Source organism: Cetorhinus maximus, chromosome 18 (genome assembly GCF_964194155.1).
Source record: "Cetorhinus maximus chromosome 18, sCetMax3.hap1.1, whole genome shotgun sequence".
Taxonomy (NCBI): Eukaryota; Metazoa; Chordata; class Chondrichthyes; order Lamniformes; family Cetorhinidae; genus Cetorhinus; species Cetorhinus maximus.
The window spans coordinates 89,002,848-89,024,147 of NC_135896.1; the positions used below are offsets into that span (position 1 = coordinate 89,002,848).

The window sequence follows — 21,300 nt, forward strand, 5'->3', positions numbered from 1 at the left end:
GGGCATGGAACCCTCTGTGATCTTCCTTGATGTCGGTTCTAACACACCAACTAATAGCTGGTAACTCAGCATAAACCAGAATTCAAAATCAATTAGCACATCTCCAAAAATTATTTTTACTAAGTGAGCCATTAGGGGGGAATTTTTGGATCTTTGATTTAAGGTGTTTATTGTATGTGGCTGGTATTCATCCAGTGAGCACCATTCTTCAACCGATGGATATCCTGAGGCAGTGGAAATTGGAATAACATCATTCTATATGGACATCCTTCCAGCAATGCTGTCAATTTAATAGCCGTTTAAAAAGGATTTTTTATTTAAGGACTACAGTTTTTCAATGTGTATTGATAGTTCGTGAATAAAGTGTTTTATTTCTTGCATAGTGTGCGACAATACTACAGTGTTTCTTTCCATCTGAGATTAGTAACTCATTGTCTGGGGAATTGGGAGTGTGAATGCAAGTCCTATTGCAGTGTGCATCTTAGCAATGGATTGTGCTGCTTTGAAAAGATAGATTATTGAAAATCAAAGATCCAAAAATTCCCCCCTAATGGCTCACTTAGTAAAAATAATTTTTGGGGATGTGCTAATTGATTTTGAATTGTGGTTTATGCTGAGTTACCAGCTATTAGTTGGTGTGTTAGAACCAACATCAAGGAAGATCACAGAGGGTTCCTGCCCCTGATGACTGTCTTGTGGCTTGTGCTGGATCATTCCTGAGTGCAGATGGAAAGTGGGAACAGTATTGGTCTGGGGCTATGATGCCTCCTTCTGTCGGATAGCTTCTGAATCTCAATGGGCAATTGAAATGGGTGTTGTGTAGTTTCTAGGACCTGAACACCGGGAGACACGACCTCCAGAAGATCAAAGTAGAAAATTTGCAAAGGCAAAGTAGCTGTACGAGTGGTTTCCATTAAACACACTCTGCACTGCTTGAAGTTTGTACTATATATTCTACCATGCAGTTTGCTTTGTAAGGAAGTTATAGTACTTGTCAGTTTCCAGATATGCACTGAATAGGACCCAGAATGAAGTAATGTAGGAATAAGGTAATCTTTAAATTTAAGGAAGCATTTTTTACGTAGTGTGACTAAAGATATGGCTTTCTGGCGCTGAAAGTAGAATGTGAGAAGCAACTACAATTTTGTGTGTTACTGAATAAAGAATTATGTTGTGATTTTCAAACCTGTATTTTTAAGAATGAACAAGTTGACATCTTGTGGCGATGCACATACAGAAGACCAAGAGCACGACGGGGTTATTGGGAGGAATTGGTAATTGGAGTGGAGAGGTGGAAGGAAGCCAGAAACAAGCTTAGGCAGTGGGGAGAATTGTGACCCTCTTTTCCTCTGCCAAGGCCAGAATATCTCACTCAGGGTGGGTGGGAGGAATCAGTAGCCCACCTTCCAAATGCTGAGCTCCTCTTCTGACAGGCCTAGAATTATTTTTGGAAAATAATGAGTGGTGATTTTTCTCCCACTCTCACTCCCAGTGTTGTAATGGGAAAACTGGCCTGGGAGTGGTGGCGGCGGATGAAGGACGCGGAAAAGTACCAGCAAGGGCTTTCCAACATGGATCCTCCAGCAGGGTTTTCCAACTGGGGAGTTGGGTCATAGCCACCTGTGGAGAGGGCCTGTAGAGAGCACAAGTGAGAGGTCCTTCCCTCACCTACTCAGCATATAGGAAAACTATGTAGGTGCACAAGATTTTATGTTCTTTGAAATGAAGGGGATGGAAAATTTAAGTGCAAAGATACTTTGCACCCAGCAAGCGAGCCTCATAGGACGAAGTGCACAGTTGGAAGATTTACCTTGTATATTCTTTTTGAAAGCTAAAAACTTTGTATAATTAAAATGCTTTCTACATTCGTGAATTGGCAAGGAAACTGCAATGGCATTATTGAATTGCAGTGAAAATCACTGAAGTTTGTGGATTAAGATGATTTCAGTTGTACTTCACTACTTGTTCTGTCGCCAATCTTCCGTGACTGGTGAACTTGATAAATTTGGCTCATTTCTAAGTTCAGTAACACTGTCACTAAGCAGATATTTAAAATAACTGATGTGCCACCACCACTCATTGAGATTCGGCTTTAGTCAATCAGAGGGGGATTCATGTCTCCAAACCAGTACTCGCCCCAGAGGATGAAGGGGTAGAGAATGGGGGCAGTGAGGAGGGGAACGAATGGGGACGGTAAGAATTGGGGAGTGGGGAGAATGAGGACAGTGAAAATTGAGGCAGGAGGCTTCCAGTGGTTCCTCCTTGAACTTGGCTGTTAATTGTGTATACAATTTCAAACAGTTTAATGAATGGCATTAAGTGAGTTAGGAAGAAGAGTGCAGAGGGTAGACTGAGTTGAGGTAGCATCTTTGAGAAGTTGTGATGCTACTTATTTTTTAGAAAAAGATTCTTTGAATGCATATTAATCAAATTCTTTAGTTAAATAGATGTTGCACCACTGGTAACAGTTTTACACTTGCTGTCTGCACAGCCAAGACTTGATGGTTTTCTCAACTACAGTTTTAAAATAAGAAATTGCCTTCTCAGCTGATGAAATTCTGAATAGCATTCACCGTGGGACTGAGAGCAGATGCATTCTGGAGATACGTGAATGAAACTGAAATTCTCTTTATCTTTTAAAAAGATCAAGAACCATGAGCAGGATTTTCCTTGGTAATTATATCTGAACACTTGGGAGGAGGAGTGTGGCTAGGGTGGGGAGAGGTGGGGGAGACATGAGGGGAATGTGAGTTGAGTCAGAGGGAAGGATGTCTTCAAGCTTTCTAACAAGCTTTGACAGTTCTTTAAACTGTTTATATATGCAGGTACATTCACTATGCAAGCATCAGAATCTCAGTGTGATATTTAAAACATTTGTTCCACTTAATTTGGGGGACCATTAATTTATCTTTTGAATGGAATGTTTTGATAGTACTGAAGGTTAATGTTGGCTGCTACTTCAGGCACCATCTACGTTTTTTAATTCATTCAAGGGACGTGGGCGTCACTGGCTAGGATTGCCCATCCCTAATTGACCTTGTGGTCAACCACATTGCTGTTGGTCTGAAGTCACATGTAGGCCAGACCAGGTAAGAACAGCAGATTTCCTTCCCTAAAGGACATGAGTGAATCAGATGGGTTTTTATGACAATCGGCAATGGTTTTGACATGACATCAGATTTTTAATTCCAGATTTTTTATTGAATTCAAATTCCATTATCTGGTGGGATTTGAACTCGGGTTCCCAAAGCATTACCCTGGGTCTGTGGAATACTTGTCCAGTGACAGTAGCACTATGCCACTGCCTCTTCCTACAGATGACTGTATTTAATGTATCAGAGGGAGATGAGGGCTCTCGAACCTGAGTCCAACTCTTCCCTTAAATTTGAGTAAGTGAGAAGAGAAGTCCAGTTGTGTGTTGGGAGAGGGAGGAATCTGGGGCTGAGCTGTAGACCCATTGTGAATATCATTGAATAGAAATATCGACCAATATACAAAGCACATCAAAGTTGCAAAAGTGTTTATTTGCATTGGTTAAAGGCACAACATTAGCATGCATAAAAAATTTTGCAGGTCTACAATTGACAAGTTGGATGGTTCAGGATAGTTAGTATTAGGGAGCTTACAGAATTTCACACGGTGATGATAAATTTCTCAATCCTGTGAGGCAAAAGATACAAACATTGAGCATTTAAACCCAAAGACAAGAAAAATCACTGGGCTTGTGATAGCTGATTTCTCAAGTCTGCCATCTCGCCCACTTTAACTGCAATTGATCTCTGTTTGTCCCCCTTGTGCCTCATTTGCCAGACTTTTCTAAGTATCAATCAGCTTTTGAATAAAACAGTTCTTTTTGATACCCAAATCAATCTGAACAATTGATGGTCAGAATTCTACTTTGGATTATAATGTTAAAATCACAATAATAATCTCACAAAGAGATTGATGCATTTGATTTTACTTGTTCCGGAACAATCCTGATAAAGGATCTATTATTAGCCTTGGTATTGACTATTTTCTTATTGAAGAGTTTTTTTTGAGAAAAACGCTTGCTCTTTGACAAAGCAACTCAAAGAATTGGGAAAAGAATAAGAATTCGAAATTTCACTTCTTCAGTTTCAGAAATTCATTTGGTGGAACAGTGATCTGCCTCTCTCCGCCCAGACACCTGTGCTCCGTGGGTGGTGCTGTGGTAGCTCCAATGTGTTGCTTCCCCAGCAAACAAAACCTGCAACATCTGGAATCAGGGAAATGATTACAGTGTACCAGGCAAACAGTTTTTAATGATTGCATAATGTAGGTTCATCGGTAGTAAGGGATAACAATGTTGGAATGAATGCAATATCTTCCATTTACTATACAACAAATGGTATGGCTAGTTGTCTTGGTCTCATTTAACAGAGGCTGTAGTACCACATCTTAGTGCAGTGTGCCTCGTTTGCAGCCTTGGAGGGATGGAAGAATATAATGTATGAACTGGAGCGAGATCTCCCAAAACCACAGGCTATGAAATGGTTAGTGACTTCATGAAAATGCGCAGAGCAATATAGATCTGTACGATCTAAGGTCTGATTCAAGGTGTAAGTTAGCTGAGCTCACTGAAGACAGTGAGTGAAAGGGACTGTGATCATTCGTTTCAGTATCCTAGAATTGAAGACGGGAAACTTGACTTGGGTTCCCATTACTGATTGCTCTCCAATAACCCCTGATAGATGTGCATGTGTATGGAGTGAGATGAGGACCAGATTGGACTTGGCTATGTTGCCTTCATGATCAAATCGCTTGTGACCAGTCACTGGCGAGGCTGGCCACTTGTGCATGACATTCTATTGAACAGTTTTTCAACAATTAGCCTTGGGTAGTGGGCTAGAGAGAATTACATTCACAACAACACTATATATAATGTTAAGCAGTTACATCAACAATAACCAAACATGCACAGTTGTAACAGTTTATCTCCCTATCTATGCACATGCAGCATTGTTTAGGAGCTTTGAACTTTGACATAAAAATATTTGTTGGCTGTTCAGATGGTTATTAAAACAAGGTTTAATCCTTTTTTTGCACTGAATTAATTGAACACCATCTGCAAGATACCATACAAACCACACAGCATTCCAACTTGGACCCACTCCTTTATTGTTACTGGGTCAATATAATGGCATTTCCTATCTCATATCCTTGTGGGAGCACCATCACTACAAGGACTGCTACAGCTCACCTTAATTTTATCTGAGAAACTGAACTGGCAATAAATGTAGCCCTGCCTGTATCCTGAGGACAAATAACACGTAAAGAAAGAAGCTGGAGTCCAGCTTTTTTACAGTCAGTTTCAGTAGTCTGGGTTACTGATATGCAGGAAAGAAAATCAGTTTGGGTTTTTCATTTGTGCTTTCTATTCTGTAACTCCTGTTGTATTTAATATGCATGTGTGAAGGTTGAGTAGGAACAAGATCAGACTGAGCCAAACACAGTTGAATAGGCTGTGATTTGCTGTCACAATTCGGATATTAAGAATTGCCACTTGGGTTGAGGTACTGGAGGCCAAGCAGTGCAAGAAACTGCACTTTTTGCACTGACCTAAAACTCCATGAAAGGAGGTAAGAAGGTTGGAGGGAGAATACATACCTTATGTCTAAATAATCTGCTCAGCGTTTAGAATTATAAGACCTCAATCTGTGAGTTAGACTGTCATATGATGTGACTTACCGGAGAAGTTCCCTCTGTTGCCTGTGGTAGAGGTTCAGCCAGCATGTCAATCATATCCCCAGTTGAGTTGATGGATATGTGGGAGTAGGAGCCCCGAGTGTAAGGGTTACTGAACCATTTTGTCACAAAAACATTTTTTGGTGTTGGCAGCGAAGGTCTCCCTGGAAAATATTACGGTGATTATTAAACCAGAACTAGTGTAGATCCCACAAAAATGCCAAAATAATTTCTGCCAGAATAATACTCTGGATGCTGCAGTTCTAAAATAAAAGCAGAAAGTGCTGGGAACACTCAGCAGGCCTGGCAGCATCGAGAAACAGCTAACCTTTCAAATAGATGACCTTTCATCAGAACCTGGAAATGTTAGAATCGAACAACTTTTAAACAAATGCAGAGTCAGGGGAAAAGGCAGGATCAGAAGAAGAACAAAGGGAGGATCTATGATAGGGTGGAAGGTAAGAGCGGTTAAGTGACAAACGGTATAATGGTGCTAAAGAAAGTGATAATGAGACAAAGATGGAAATGTAATTAGAACTATCTGGGTCTTGCTGCCATTTTTCTGATATATTATCAAGGTTGGACATCATTGGAACTTCTATCGAGAATCAATATCATAAGATTTGGTTTATAAAGACTGTGTGGGTGAGTTAGCCCATCCAGCCTATTTATTCCAATACATTTATCTCATAGTATATGTTCCAATTTATACCAGTAAATTGTCTGAAAAGCTTGGTGAAATCTGAAGTCGCTTCCTCAGGACTCAGAGATTCCACGAACTCTGCCTCTTTTCCGGAAATTGTTCCCACAAGGACATGACCATACCTTTGAAACAAAAAGCCAAACTTTAGTCAACGGTGATTTCATGCAAAACAGAAGAGTCAGAGAAACAGGGCTCTTGGGTGTTGTAAGCCTGGAGGAGGTTACAGACAATCAGAGGGTAAAGGCTGCAAAGGAATTTAAGCATCATGATGAAAGTTTTAAACTGAAGGTACTGAGTGTAGGTCAACAAGGGAAGGGATAATAGGTAATCAAGATTTGGCGTGGGTATGATACACAGGGTAGAATTTTGGATGAGCTGAAGTTTAGGGATGGTCAAGGATGAAGGATGGGAGGCTAATCAGGACATCATTGGAAGTGTTGAGTCTGGAGGTAATAAAGGCATGGAGGAAAGTAGGCTGCAACTGATAGCTGGAGGCTTGTGATGTTACAAAGGTTACAATAGGCAGTCTGTGTAATGAAGAATATATGGGATCAGAAATTTGGCTCAGGGTTAAATTGGGTATAGAGGTTGTGAACGGTTTAGTTCAACCTGAGACGATAGCTGGGGGGTGAATAGAACTGGTAGCAAGAACATGGAGCTTTTGGTGGAAGTCAGGGATGATGGATTTGGTCTTCCTACTGGAGCAAATTGCAGTTTAGTTTGGATGTCGGACAACCAGTCTGACAATATAGAAATAGTGCAGGGTTGGAGAGAGATGATGGATAGAGCTTGGTGTTGTTGGTGCACATGTAGAAGCTGACCCCATGGCTTTGGATGATGTGGTTAAGGGGAAGCATGTGTACAGAGAAGAGGGGGCGTAGGATAGATCCTTGAGGCCCTGTGGAGGGAAAGTGGCAACAAGGAGAGAAGCAATTGCTGGAGAGACTTTAGCTACAATAGTGTAAGAGTGGAACTAAGCGAGGGCAGCCCCGCTGAGCTAGATAATGGAGGAGGGTGTTGTTGTTAGCCATGTTAAACACTGCTGGGAGAGTGAAGAGAACAAGGAGGGATGGTGCACTAGGATCACAGTCAGAAAGGATGTCATATGTAGCCTTGATTAAGATCATTACAGTGGTGTTGTAGTGGTAGAAACCTGAACGGAAAGATTCAAACTTGTTAATGGAAAGATGGGCACATATTTGTGCAACAACAATGTGTTGAAGGATTTTGGGGAGGATAGGGAGATTGGAAATGGGGCAGTAGTTGTCAATGAGGCGAGGGGTCAAGTATTGTGACTGAAGATTGTATCATTATAAATCACTGCTTGGTACCTCAGTACTGAGTTTCAATTTCCCTTTGCCTCTTGCTCCCCCTGCTGGTACTGTTACCTTTAAATTTGGTTTATTCATACAAAAATAACAGTGCAACAGAATAGTCTGAAGTAACGTAGGGATTTAACCACAAAAATAAACTCCATGTGCTCCATATCTGTTTTTTTTTTAATGCACCATACAATTATTTAATGTAAACAAGATGGCACTGGTACTTCTTGAGAACCACTCCATCAGGTGACTTTTCAAGGGTCTTGTACGATACAATTACTGGTGGAGTAGATGGGTGTCTCTTTAATTGTTGGATGACACATGCTGCCATTTTGTCTTGACAAAGATGGGCAGTTTTTACATTTTATGCCAGGTTGTGGCCAGAAGTTTTATTGCAGTTGCAAACTTGGATTGAATGCACATTTGCAATCTGGTGCACTTCTGTCACATGCTAAACAGAAACAGAAATTAAAAGGGATCAGGCAAATTTTGATCCTTAACTTTTACTTCAGAACCAAACCTTTTAAAAATGGTGTTTTACCTCATTGAAACTCCCTAAAGCACTGGAACCTAACTTGTCAAAAGACTAAACGGAACAAATATTAATCCGAACATTAAGGTTACTGCGTACAGTAGCATTGTGGTTATATTTCTTAATTAGTAATCCAGAATCCTGGATTCATAATCTGGAGTTGTGAGGTCAAATCCATCACAGCAGCTGGGAAATTTAAATTCAGTTACTTAAATAAATCTGGAATAAAAATAGTGTCAGTAATGGTGACCATGAAATTACAGGATTATCGTAAAAATCCAACTGGAAATAAACCTGCCGCCCTTACCCAGTCTGGCCTACATGTGGCTCCAAACCCACAGCTATATGGTTGACTCTTAAAACTTACCAAGCCATTCAATTGTATCAAAACCATAATGTCAGACTGCAGAAAATCAAGAAGGTAGCTCACCACCAGCTTCTCAAGGGTGCTTAGGGATGGACAATAAACATTGGCCTTGTCAGTGAAACTATCATCCATGAATGAATAAATTAAAAAAAAATTAATTGGTAAACATTAATGCGCTAACTTTTGTTTAAAAGTTACAAGGCTGAAACATCACTTATCCCTTGTTTCATAAATGTTGCATAGCAAGGCTACCAAGCACATCATGAATTCAGTATAGTTGTGGAGAGCTCAAACTTTTGAAAATTTGGCACAGAAACATGGACCTGGAATTTAAGACTCTTTTGATGGCAAATTGTCAGCATTCGCTGTCATTACTCCTCCGAATCTGACTGTCACTTCGGGATTTAGCAGATTAGCAGGAGTGCAGATTTAAGATGGAAATCCTAAAGTTTGCTGCTTCAGCACAGACTCAGCCACCCCACCCACCATCAGAGAAATAAATTGATTTAGTAAGAACTTGACCTTTTCTGCTATCATGTCACTGTTAGAAAGCCCCTAAAAAGTTGTCTAGTTCAGTGAGGCGTAACTGGAGAGTTCCAAACGCCTACTGCCCTTTGCATGAAGAGGCATTTCCTAAATTTACTCCTGAAAGGTCTGCCTCTTATTTTTTGATAAATCTTATACTCCCTAATTAGCAGTAATAGTTTCTCCCAATCTACTGTATCTGTTCCCCTTACTACCTTGAAAACTTTGATCAAATTTTCCTTAACTTCTAAATTCCAGGAAATATAAACCTAGTTTGTGTAATCTCTCCTCCGCATTTAAGTTTTGAGATCCAGATATCATTCTGGTAAACCTACACTGCACTCCTTCCTAGGGCAATATATTCTTCCTAAGGTGTGTTGCCCAGAACTGCTCAAGATATCCCAGGTCTAACCAGGGCTTTGTATCGCTGAAACATAGCTTCTGCACACTTGTATTCTAAGCTCTAATTCACTGCTCCCGATTCGGTGTACAACACTTACATGTTTGCATATGCGCATTTGAATTCCAAGTTGATATTTAAAGACATTTTTGAGAAACATGCTACGATGATATACAGATGTCAGACTTTTTTTAGTACCTTACTGTCGGTCTGAACACATAAACAACAGGAACACATCTCCACCACTCGATCAGGTTGGGCTTCTGGCCAGACAATGGGGTCTCATCCTCCCAAACCAATCCAATTATGTCTGTATTTTCATCCCAAAATGGGGCCTCATACTCCAGGTAAACCTTGTTCATTGTACCAAAGCCCATTTTTGAATAGCATGCAGATGGCGCTCAGGGAGGCTTGGTTGAAACAGTGACTGACTATTTGCCTTTAGACAGCCTGCGAATCAAAATTTAAAAAAGGATATCTGAAACATAATTTTTTCTATTCTATTTAACTTAGACTATTGTCATTACGAATTAACCTTCATACTAGTTGCAATGTTTATTTCCCTGGGTTGTTTGACATTGTTAGCTTTTTGCTCTCACACTGCTGCCAAAATCAGTGGCCAACATTATGATGGTAAAGCTACCTGACTTTCCAGAATAGGTTTAGTAAATGATATTTAACTCTAAACCATTAAGACCAACATCCTCTTATTTTTACCTGCATTGTCTCTGCTTCCAAATCATTTAACATTAATTTTACTCTTTTTTTCTAACTACTGTAGTTCATTCTTAATTTTCTTTCATCTTCTAATCTTTAAACTCATCTTTTCCATGTGTCTTCTGAGCTCCAGGGTCCATTTTGGAGGTGGAAGCAATGTTGAAAAAAATCTGTCATTTGATTTATTAAAAAATGCTTCCAAAGTTTTTGCAGCCAACTAGATTAGGAGAAGCCAAATATTCATTGCTTGCAGCTGTCAATCTCTGATTCCAATTCCCAGTCCTGTTTTTCAAATATTAGATCCATGAATAGATGAGTAAACCCATTAGTGGGCCCCAGAAGAATACAGCTGGATGAGGAAGCTTGTCTTGTAAACCATGGGCTTTTTGGTAAGTTTTATGTGAGAGGAAAGGAAGGATTAGACTCCTACTGCTTCTCTGCTGTCATTCCCATCAACAATGGTTATTGGACTTGAGATGACCGACACATCGATCCCAGCCAACATGATGAGGAAGTAATAAGTGTTGCAGAGAGGAGGGGTTTTTAAGTTAAACAGCCCTGATTTCTCCCCTCGCTACCTGTCTGTAAACAGGAAAGTGTTTTTGATTTCCTCCTCCATAAGTGGTGGCATATTTTCCCCAACCCCTCAGTTTTGGGGTAATCCAATCCTCTATTAATAACCACACAGCAAACTTGAGATAGGTTAAATTGAGAGCGTTAGTTTCTTTACACACACTCAAAATATGGGGAGGGGGTGTTGCTATGTAACCCCGGTACATTCACACAATAAAAAGAGGGATAAGGGAAGGAAAGAAGTACAGGGCAAAGACCACTCCAAACAAATAAGAATTATTGTTTCATGTGAGTCCAGAGTCCAGTAAGTCACTGTCCAAGGAAGGTTCTTTCAGTTGGCTTTGTCTGGCAGAAGTCCAGGTCTTTTTCTTAGGAGCTCGGTTGAAAGCTGAGGCAGGTGAAGATACGGCAAAGTATTCTTGTATTCTGGGAGTTAGTTCACTTTGCAGGTGAAATGCAGGATTCTTTCTGGAGACCAGGCTTTGAGAGAGAGAGAGAGAGACGGAGGTCAGAGGCAGGCTACTATAGCCTTTAGTCCTGTCATCTCTTTTGAGGTTAAACAGCAACTGAAGACGGAATCGGAAAGCTGTATAATTAAAGCAATTCAAACAGCTCAAGTCTCAGTCATGTGACAGGGTGGTTTCGGGTCGAGCCATTCAGCTAACGAGGCCCCTTTGTTAAAACCCATTGTATTTTGAGCAGGTAACTGTGGAACCATTAGCACAATGTTGGAGATGAGGAGTCAAAAATAGCTCTGCCTTTGTCCAGAGCTGGCTGCTGCAGACGTTTCCTCTACTTGTTTTTGGTGTTGGCTTGGTTGGAATTTTGATACAATACAAGTCACATTCCAGAAGGTTGATGAGTTCACCTTTGTCCATTGGAACTGCTCAGAATTTTACAGAACTACCAGCATGTGACTAGTTGTGGTTATTGTATCAGCCCAACAATTGTCCATTAAAAGAAAGAATTTAAACAAGAGAATATAAAAGAGAAACAAATTTGTTTTAGTTTTTTTTTTCTTCATGCCTTCTTGGCATGACATAAAGATTGCAGTTTACTTCCTTCTGGGAGTTACAACTAAATCCAAATCATGATACACCTGGCAGTCGGAATATTCAAACCTAGCCCATTAACACACCAGAGTTTTAATCCCTCACCTTAGATGGCTTGGCCAAGTAGACTTGTCACCCTGGTATTTTTAGGGTGACATTTGATATCCAGTAAGGTACGGTGTGTTATTGCAAAGAATGGTTATCCCTTTCTCCAACAGGCTGATGTTTTTGAAACCTAAGTATACCTAGCCCAATACTTATAATTTAGTTTCTCTTCACTTTGGAAACCTGAACTTACAAATGTGCATTGAGAATTGAGAGTACTCATTTCCTCTATGCCAGCCATGCATGCACTATTTCCGTGTAACAGACAGTCTTCACTCTGCATTCATGAAATAGACCCTCTGCTCTTTTCAACATTGTTGAAGTCCTGAACTATGTTCTCTAAAGTTTCTTGTTAAGAGCTTTTCCACCTTGGGTGAAGGGTGCAATTTAAAATGCCAGAAATTGAGCATTGCTGAAAAAAATGACATGCTGTCAAAGGTTTTCATCGTGTACTCATCAGGACAAACACGAGAATGCCAAATTTCAAAGGGAGTAACAATTTATGCTGCATGACAAAAGAGTGCTGATTGGTTGGCAAGTTGACTCTGATTGGTTGAGGCATGCCCACCAATCAGCATCCTTTTCTCATGCAGCCTAAACTGTTGCTCCCTTTGAAATTTTGCATTCTTGCATCTGTCTTGATGAGCGCAAAACGAAAAGCTTCAACAGCATATCTCTTTTTTTCAGCAATATCCAAACAGTTTAGTAAGACAGAGACCAGTAGAGCTAAGAACTTGATGCAGCAGTTTTTTAAAACCTGGCTCCACATTCTATTGGAGGTGTACTCTGCCATTGCACAGGTTGAGATGACCTCCTGGCAGGGATCTCACACTCCTTCGCTTCAGTGTACTTATGAGTTAACCAGGGATCTGTCCCTGGAGTAATAATGCTTTTGCATGGCAATGCACACCCAAAACCTTTTGCTTCAACATAAAAGGGGCAGCATTATGGTCATTATTCTATACTACATATGTGAGCCCAGCCAGGAGGATCCCAACAGATTGAAGCTCATAGTCCAGTCACAAGGTTAGCAATGACAGTTACATATTATGTAGAAATTACTGTGGTTCAACCCTGGTTGTGTTTTATGAATGAATGAATTAATTAGAAGAAGGCACCTAGACATATAGTTATAAAAGTTAACCAGTGAAATCGTTACAATGACGTGATCAGCTAGAATATGATCTCCATCTTCACACGCCACTCTGACTGGATAGAGTGAGCCATCCTCCGATTCAAAGCTTCCATTCCACTGGACCTGTTTAACAGGTTTCTCCAGCAGCAGCTTTTCCTTCGGGATAGTCTCGAGCAATTTCTGCAATAGGCTGGGGAATAACCTGGAATGATAAAAGTGGAATTAGGAATACCATTGCAAACATACAATAAAAAAAAGATGGGGGAACCCACCAACCTTATTCCATCCAGGCACGGTGAATGTTAATGTCTTACCAATTAGGTTTTTAAGGTTTATTAATGTCATGTCAATTACATTGTTAAGGTTAAGAAAAACAAGGGATAGATATATTAATTGTCTTTGAGCACATATAAATAGGGGATAGCTGGGACAATGGGTTGAGTAGGGGGAGAGCTTTGAGACTAAACAAGTCAATAAACTCTTTCAATATAGAAAAGCTTTGTGGCTTGGCTTTGGCTTCATCAACCAGCTTGGATCCTATTTACAGTGAATCAATACACATTACTTTATGTACTTTGTAACCATGCTCTTTCCTGGGAGAGGTTAAAAAAAAGTCATCCAATTTAGGAAAACGTCTGGGGAATATTTCTCAATTCATAGAATTGATCAGCCATCAGGGTAGGCTGATTACCCCACGCCCCCAACAACTCCCCCCACTCCACAGCTCACCAGGCCTTCCCACAGTAACAGAAGTAGCCTTTGGGAGTCAGCAAAAGTTCATTGCTCATCAATAATTCAGACACTAACAACCAACTTTCCATAATTGGAAATGTTCTCCATACAGGAAGTTGTCAAGTTCACTTTAATAGGGCTGCAATGAATTTGTACTCAGCACATCTCTTGGCAGTCCAGTCCTTCCACCTCATATAACCTCTCTGACCAGACTTCATTATTTGAAAACCTTTAAAAGCCTGCATTTCTTTTAAAAAGCCTCTTGGAGCCTCCTCGCGTAACTGAGAGCTGTAAGGTTGGTCACACTGCTTCACACTTTCATCAGATCCTCGACATCCTTCACCATGGGGAAAATAAAATCATTGGGATATAAGCCCTGAGTAGAATATTTATCAAAGGAACACAATATTCTCCTTAACCCTTCACCTTAACTCTTCATTAAGGACTCTTCTGGGCTGACACACCAGCCTATGTCTTGGAGTGAATGATGTTCAAATTTGGCTCGCTGATCTAGCTTCTGTCAACCAGTTCAGATGATATCATAGTAGCAAATTCCCATCAGGATCCTCCCAAGCTACTGAGTGAAGAAACTAACTTTTTTGTGAAAGAAGTCGGACAACAAAGCTAATGAACTAACAATTACTTAGAATTACTTCGAATCCTAGTTAGCAGCACTTAAACATTGAATATGCTGGGCTTAATTGGCAAAATAACATAGTGTTATAAAAACAGTTCAGTTATTTTACAGTGATTCAGCATTAACGACTCTGTGATTTTAAATTTACAGCTGAGATCAATGCATTAGTGAGATCAACTTAGTGTTGCAGCCTTTAGATAACTAACCAGGTAATAATGTTAGATATCCAGTCTATTCTAGTCTCTATGAGGTGTCAGCCTGGACTTTGTGGTAACATTCTTCCAGCAATCAGAAGGTAGTGAGTTCAAGTCCCATTCCAGAGAGCACATAATCTAACACTTTAGTGCGGTGCTGAGGAAGTTCTGCCCTATCAGTCTTGTAAATGAGATTGAGGTCCTATATGCCCTATTAGGTAGATGAAAAAAGATCTAGAACGCTTTTTGCAGAAGAATAGGGAAATTTTCCTACTGTCCTTCACTAGGACAGGGTATCTGGTCAATATCACATTATTCTTGTGGGATCATGCAGTGCAAAAATTTAGCCCACACTTTCCTACACTACAATAGTGACTACAAACCACATGAACTATTTCCTCTTGCTCTATCAAGTAAAAACTGTGATCCTTTGGCTTTCAATATATGTATTCATAAAAATGTGCAAAATTCCGTCAAAATCTGTAGCACATTAACTTTTTTATATCCTTTAATGGAACATGGGTTTTGCTGGCTAGGCCAGCATTTTTGTTGTCCATTCCTAATTGCTCTTGAGAAGGTGGTGTTGAGCTGCCTTCTTGAACCGCTACAGTCCATGTGGTGTAGGTACACCCACAGTGCTGTTAGGGAGGGAGCTCCAGGACTTTGATCCAGTGACAGTGGAGGAACGGTGATATATTTTCAAGTCAGGATGGTAAGTGGCTTGGAGGCGAACTTGCAGGTGGTGGTGTTCCCATGCATCTACTGCCCTTGTCCTTCTAGATGTTGGAGGTCGTGGATTTGAAAGCTTCTGTTGAAGGAGCCTTGGCGAGTTGAGGCAGAACATCTTGTAGATGGTACACACTACTGCAACGGTACGTGGGTGGTGGAGGGACTGAATGTTTATGGTGGTGAATGAGGTGCCAATCAAGTGGGCTGCTGTGTCAGGATAATGTTGATCTTCTTGAATGTTGTTGGAGCTGTACTCATCCAGGCAAGTGGAGAGTATTCCATCACACTCCTAACTTGTGTGTTGTAGATGGTTGTCAGGCTTTGGGGAATCAGGAGGTGATTACTCACCTCAGAATTCCTAGTCTTTGATCTGCTCTTGTTGCCACAGTATTTATATGGCTGGTCCTGTTCAGTTTCTGGTCAAATGTAACCCCAGGGTGTTGTTAGTGGGGGAGTCAGTGATGGCAATGCCATTGGATGTCAAGGGGCGATGTTTGGATTCTCCCTTTTTGGAGATGGTCATTGCCTGGCACTTGTGTGGCATGAATGTTACTTGCCAGTTTTCAGCCCAAACCTGGAAATTGTCCAGGTCTTTCTGCATATGGACATGGACTACATCAGTATCTGAGGAGTTGTGAATAGCAGTAAACATTGTGCAATCATCAATGCGTCAGGAAGATATAATAATTTTCATAATGTTATTGGAATTTATTGTAGAGTAATAGTGGGGTCTATGTCTATGGGCCTGTCTGTGTGTGGGACTTAATTGAATTACAGGCAGCTGGTCTGAAGGCTTTGATGTATCAGAAGATAAGCTAGGATTGAAATGTTAAGTAGGTAAACATGGGGGAAGTTTTAGAATGTGAGGTGTAAAGGGAACATTTGAATTTTTTAATAAACCAGACTAGCTTGAATTCAAAAGAGGGTGTGAAATGTTTCACTAGTCAGAAGAAGTTAAGTGTGTTTATTTTTCTCAAAGATTACTGGTAAAATTGGTACTATGACAGATTTTTATTATTAGAGAGGTAAAGTCCAAAGACAGTGAAACAGTGGGAATTTGCATTCAAAGGGGAAAATATGTATAAAGGAGAGAAGGCTATGTGTAAAGGCAGGCATTCTAAGATCTAATACAAGTATGAAAAGCTGCCGGCCTCAAGCTGTTGCCTACAAAGAACTGAAGCTGAGAAAAACTCATTTTGAATTCGACAGTTCAAGGTATTGTGTGTTACTTGCCTGGGATTTTTAAAATCTATGTGTCTTACTGTTGCCTTAATGAAAGTGTAACTGGGAGTTAGATTAACTAGGGCATTTAGAAGTTATCATAGTAGTAATTTGTATGTGCTTCAAATCATTTCTTCTATTAATAAAGGTTTAATTTAGTTTTATAAGAAACCTGTAAGACTCGGTGGTCTTATTCAAAGTCTGCATCTTGAAATACATACAAATTGCAAACAGTGGTGGTAGCTGCTTCAAGTTTCCCTTGGGATTTGAGCAACTCAACATTTACCATTGGCTGTGCCATAACAAGCGAACATCTCCTGTTCTGACCCTTATGATGGAAGGAAGGTCATTGATGAAGCAGCTGAAGATGGTTGGGCCTAGGATACTACCCTGAGGAACTCCTGCAGCGATGTCCTGGGATTGAAATTATTGGCCTCCAACAACTACAACCATCTTCCTTTGTACTAGGTATGACTCCAACCAGTGGAGAATTTTTCCCCTGATGCCCACTGACTCCAGTTTTGCTAGAGCTCCTTGATGTCACACTCTGTCAAATGCTGCCTTGATGTCAAGGGCAGTTACTCTCACCTCACCTCGGGAGTTCAGCTCTTTTGTCCATGTTTGAACCCAGGCTGTAATGAGGTCAGGAGCTGAGTGGCCCTGGCAGAACTCAAACTGAGTGTCAGTGAGCAGGTTACTGCTGAGCAAGTGTCACTAGATAGCACTGTTGATGACCCCTTCTATCACTTTGCTGATTGTCGAGAGTAGGCTGATGGAGTGGTAATTGGCCAGGTTGTATTTGTCCTGCTTGTGTGGACCTGTAAGCAGTCTATGATATGAATTGCAATATATCCTTATAACTCAACAAAGTTAATTAATGTGGCTGAATTCAATAAAGACTTAAAGAAATAATAGATTGAAGAAATGTAACATTCAATTATTTTTAGATGTTCAGAGGATGTGGCAGTATTTATTGCCCATCCCCAAATGTCTTAAGGCATTTTAAGAGTCAACTGCCTTGTGTGGAATTGGAGTCACAAGTTGACCAGATTGGGAAAGAATGGTAGGTTCTCTCCCCCAAAGAATGCTCTTGAACCAGTTGAGTTTATAGAAATGTGATTATTTTCTGGTATTAACCTCAAAATTACCACGGGTAGGATTTTTTGGATGGTGAGGTTTCCCGTCCCCTGGCTGAAAAGGTCAGTGGGGAACACATTCCCACCAATCTCAGCAGCCCCGCAGCCATTCTATGCTCCATGGAGTGTTAATTGCCTGGAGACGGGCTTTCTGCCGCCCACTCAGGAGGAAGTTCCACCTCAGAGCTGTCAGCTATCTCATTGGCTGGCAGTTCTGTAGGCCAAACAGTGCCATCAGGAGTGGTGGCCACTGCTGGGATGACAACCAGTCCCATCAGTTTAAGTGCCAGAATCCACAGGACCAGTGAGGTGCGGGGTCTCGCAGCAGGGATGCGAGGCCGTTGTGGGTGGGTGAGGGGAAGGGTGGGAGGGCCTGGATGGTAAGGCCAAGAAGGGAGGGTGCACATGTGGAGGTGGGGGTTAAACCAGGGGGGAGAGGGGCTGCCTGAACTGGAAAGGGGCCCAGGGATGGAGACAGCCCCCTTTTCCCACCCAAGCCTGAGCAGAGTGACTTGCAGGCTTCCCCTCCACCCCTGAACTCCTCTCACCAGCCTCAAGATTGCAGCAGAGTGGAAAGCACTAAAGGGCCTCAATTGGGGTGAGAGTGGGTGGGCTGCCCTGGGTCTTGCCCAACCCCCCGTAAAATTGCGGACAGGTCAGGGGTGGCAGGAGGAAGGCCATTTGGGAAACTTAACGGCCATCCCAGCTGCCTGAGAGGCTGATAAAATTCTGCCCCACATTTTAAAAATATTTCACATGTCTCATGATAAATGTTGAATTTTGACTTCAGTGTTGCTAATCCAGTATCATGATCACTAGGCCACTAAACCCATGCAAATGGCTAAAAAAATCAAAACCTGTAAACATTGCACAAGGTGTCAAGGTGATCAGCAAAGAATGTTAGATGTGCTTTACTAACCCTGGAGAATTTCGTTCGTCACCTTCAATGTTTTTATGCTCCTCATATTCATGTACAGACACATCTGCCAGTCCATTTGTTGCAAGGTGGATACAATGCCACATCATTGACCTGCTCAGCAACCCCAACTTCTGTCTCCTCAGGTCAACATTGTCACTACTCCATTGTGCGAGTAACATTTTTACTTCCTCTCGGTAGACATCAGCAAGGCTTTTAGCTTGTGTGTACCCCTTTTCTTGAGCAAGAAGATGAGCATGCCTGAGAATGCTGCTAGCTAGATCTCCAATTTCCTCAGTGAAGTCAGGATCGAGCTGTTTTTGTGTATTGGTGAGCACTGACCATTTAGTGTCTGACGTATTGTGTACTTGCTGCAGAAGGTCATACTGTTTGGCCAATTGGAAAATAGGATTCTTCATGCTTGCCCCGTGAGTGTACTGTGCTCCTTCAGCAACCACTGATTTGCCTAAATATATTGTGAGAAGAGCTTTAATTCATAAGTAAGTTCTACACCAAATGATTCTTTTAAAAAAATCATTGAAGGGAATATCAATCGTCGATGATTTCCAAAGGCTTATTTTATAAATTAAAAATTTACATATTGGAAAGATCATAAATCTATAGCCATTAGCTGTGTTTACTTGCTACAAGTGAACACAACACCAGAGTTACGATATTCACCATGTCAACCATATGGTTTGGATTTCTATTCTTTCATTGAAGCTTTAAAAATATAACTAAAACAACATTTTTGAGTCTGTGCAAATTGGAATTTTTGGACACGCTACTAACTTAGACCTTCTCATTGCTGTCCCATCCAACTGACCCCATATCTCTATGCACCATCCTCTTCAAATGGGTGAGGTACTTCAATATTCAAGAGGGAATCTTAATGCTTCTGTAAAATCCTTCGTTAAATTTTGAATGTGATGAATACTGTTACTCTAAGGGGGTGGGGAACAGTACTCAGAGGAGAACATCTTTCAATTTACTGGAAAGCTAAAAGAATTGGTAATTTTTGGATTTAAGTCTTTGGGTTCAAGTGTCAGAATTGGCTTCCAGTTATACAAGGTATCTAATTCCTGTTGACCTTATTTTTGGTTCGTGAGCCAGCATTTGCTGTTCTCTAGAGGAAACCTGCCAAGTAAAGTTAGGAAGGATATCAACTGAACATTAGTAAGTGAGACCACATGTAGTATATTGCTTGTGAGTGCATAAGAGAGCTAATGAAATTTCTAATATGGCACTGTTTCACATTTAGAAGTAATAGATGTTTGGAATTTCTGATGTCCACATTGCCTCGTCAATGGGTATACCTTACAAATCTATATGAAACATTTACATCCATTTAGTAGCAGGAGGTGAGAGGTTTTTTAATATTCATTCATGAAATGTGGGCATCACTGGCTAGGCCAGCATTCATTGCCCATCTCTAATTGCCCTTGAGAACTGAGTGGCTTGCTAGGCTATTTCTGAGGGCAGTTAAGAGTCAACCACATTGCTGTGGGGTCTGGAATCACCTGTAGGCCAACAGATTTCCTTCCCTAAAGGAAATTAGTAAACCAGGTGTGTTCTTTTTACAACAATGGCTTCAAGGTCATCATTAGACTTTTAATTCCAGGTTTTTTTAAAAAATTGAATTCAAATTTCATGATCTGCTATGGTGGGATTTTGAACCCAGGTCCCCAGACCATCACGCTGGGTACCTAGATTACTAGCCCAGTGACAATACCACTAGGTCACCACCTCCCTCCATAGGTGGGTGTATTCATTATTTATCATTGTTAATTTATTTTATCATTTAATCCCAGTTGAGCAGTGATTTAAAACAAAAACCAAGCCCTGAATCAATTAATTTCCAAATTCCCACATATTTTCTGTTTCGTTAAACTTACCAAACGGACAGTTCTTGATCCGTCCTCCAGGCTGACTTGACGCCTCAATAATCTGTACATCGGTGAACCTCTGCTTCATCAATTTTCCAGCAGCTGCCACCCCGGCCATCCCAACTCCGACAACGACGACCTCTGGGCTTCTCTTCAGTGAATTCTTGGAGTTCATACTTCAAAACTGAAGACACAAACAAATATGATACAGATTTTCTGCAACATTGCGCGAAGAAACTGCAACAGCCTAGTGTTAGTGTGATAACTACCCCTTTAAAAATTAGCCCTCGTACAGAGGACCTTTAGCAGCCAGCCAAAACCAAGGGTATGGAATAAGTTTGTTTCAGTGCAACGTTGCAAGACTTTTTTAATGAGGCCTCCCTGATAACAGGTTTGAAAGGGAATCTAAATCTTAACTTACACGCTTCATGACTGGTTCAATTTGTATTTGCCTGATGGTTCTTTTCTGAATTGTGGCATGAAAATATAATAGTTCCCATAATATTATTGTGATTTTTTGTAAAGGTAGTGGTTTTGTAAAGGTAGGTGGGGTTTGGATAGTTTCTGTGTGTGTGTGTGTGTGTGTGATTTAATTGGATTGGAGACAGATGGTCTGGAGGTTTGAGTCATTAAAAAAGAAGCTAGGTTTGAAATGCTAAATACATAAACATGGCTGAAGTTTTAGAACGTGAGGTGTGAGGAAAATTTGCAT

The 21,300-nt window shown here is 40.8% G+C and overlaps 1 pseudogene; it reads right to left on the bottom strand.

The window, feature by feature from the left end:
• Positions 1-4,126: 4,126 nt before the first annotated feature.
• LOC144693421 (peroxisomal N(1)-acetyl-spermine/spermidine oxidase-like) lies at positions 4,127-20,763 on the bottom strand (annotated as a pseudogene).
• Positions 20,764-21,300: the final 537 nt, after the last annotated feature.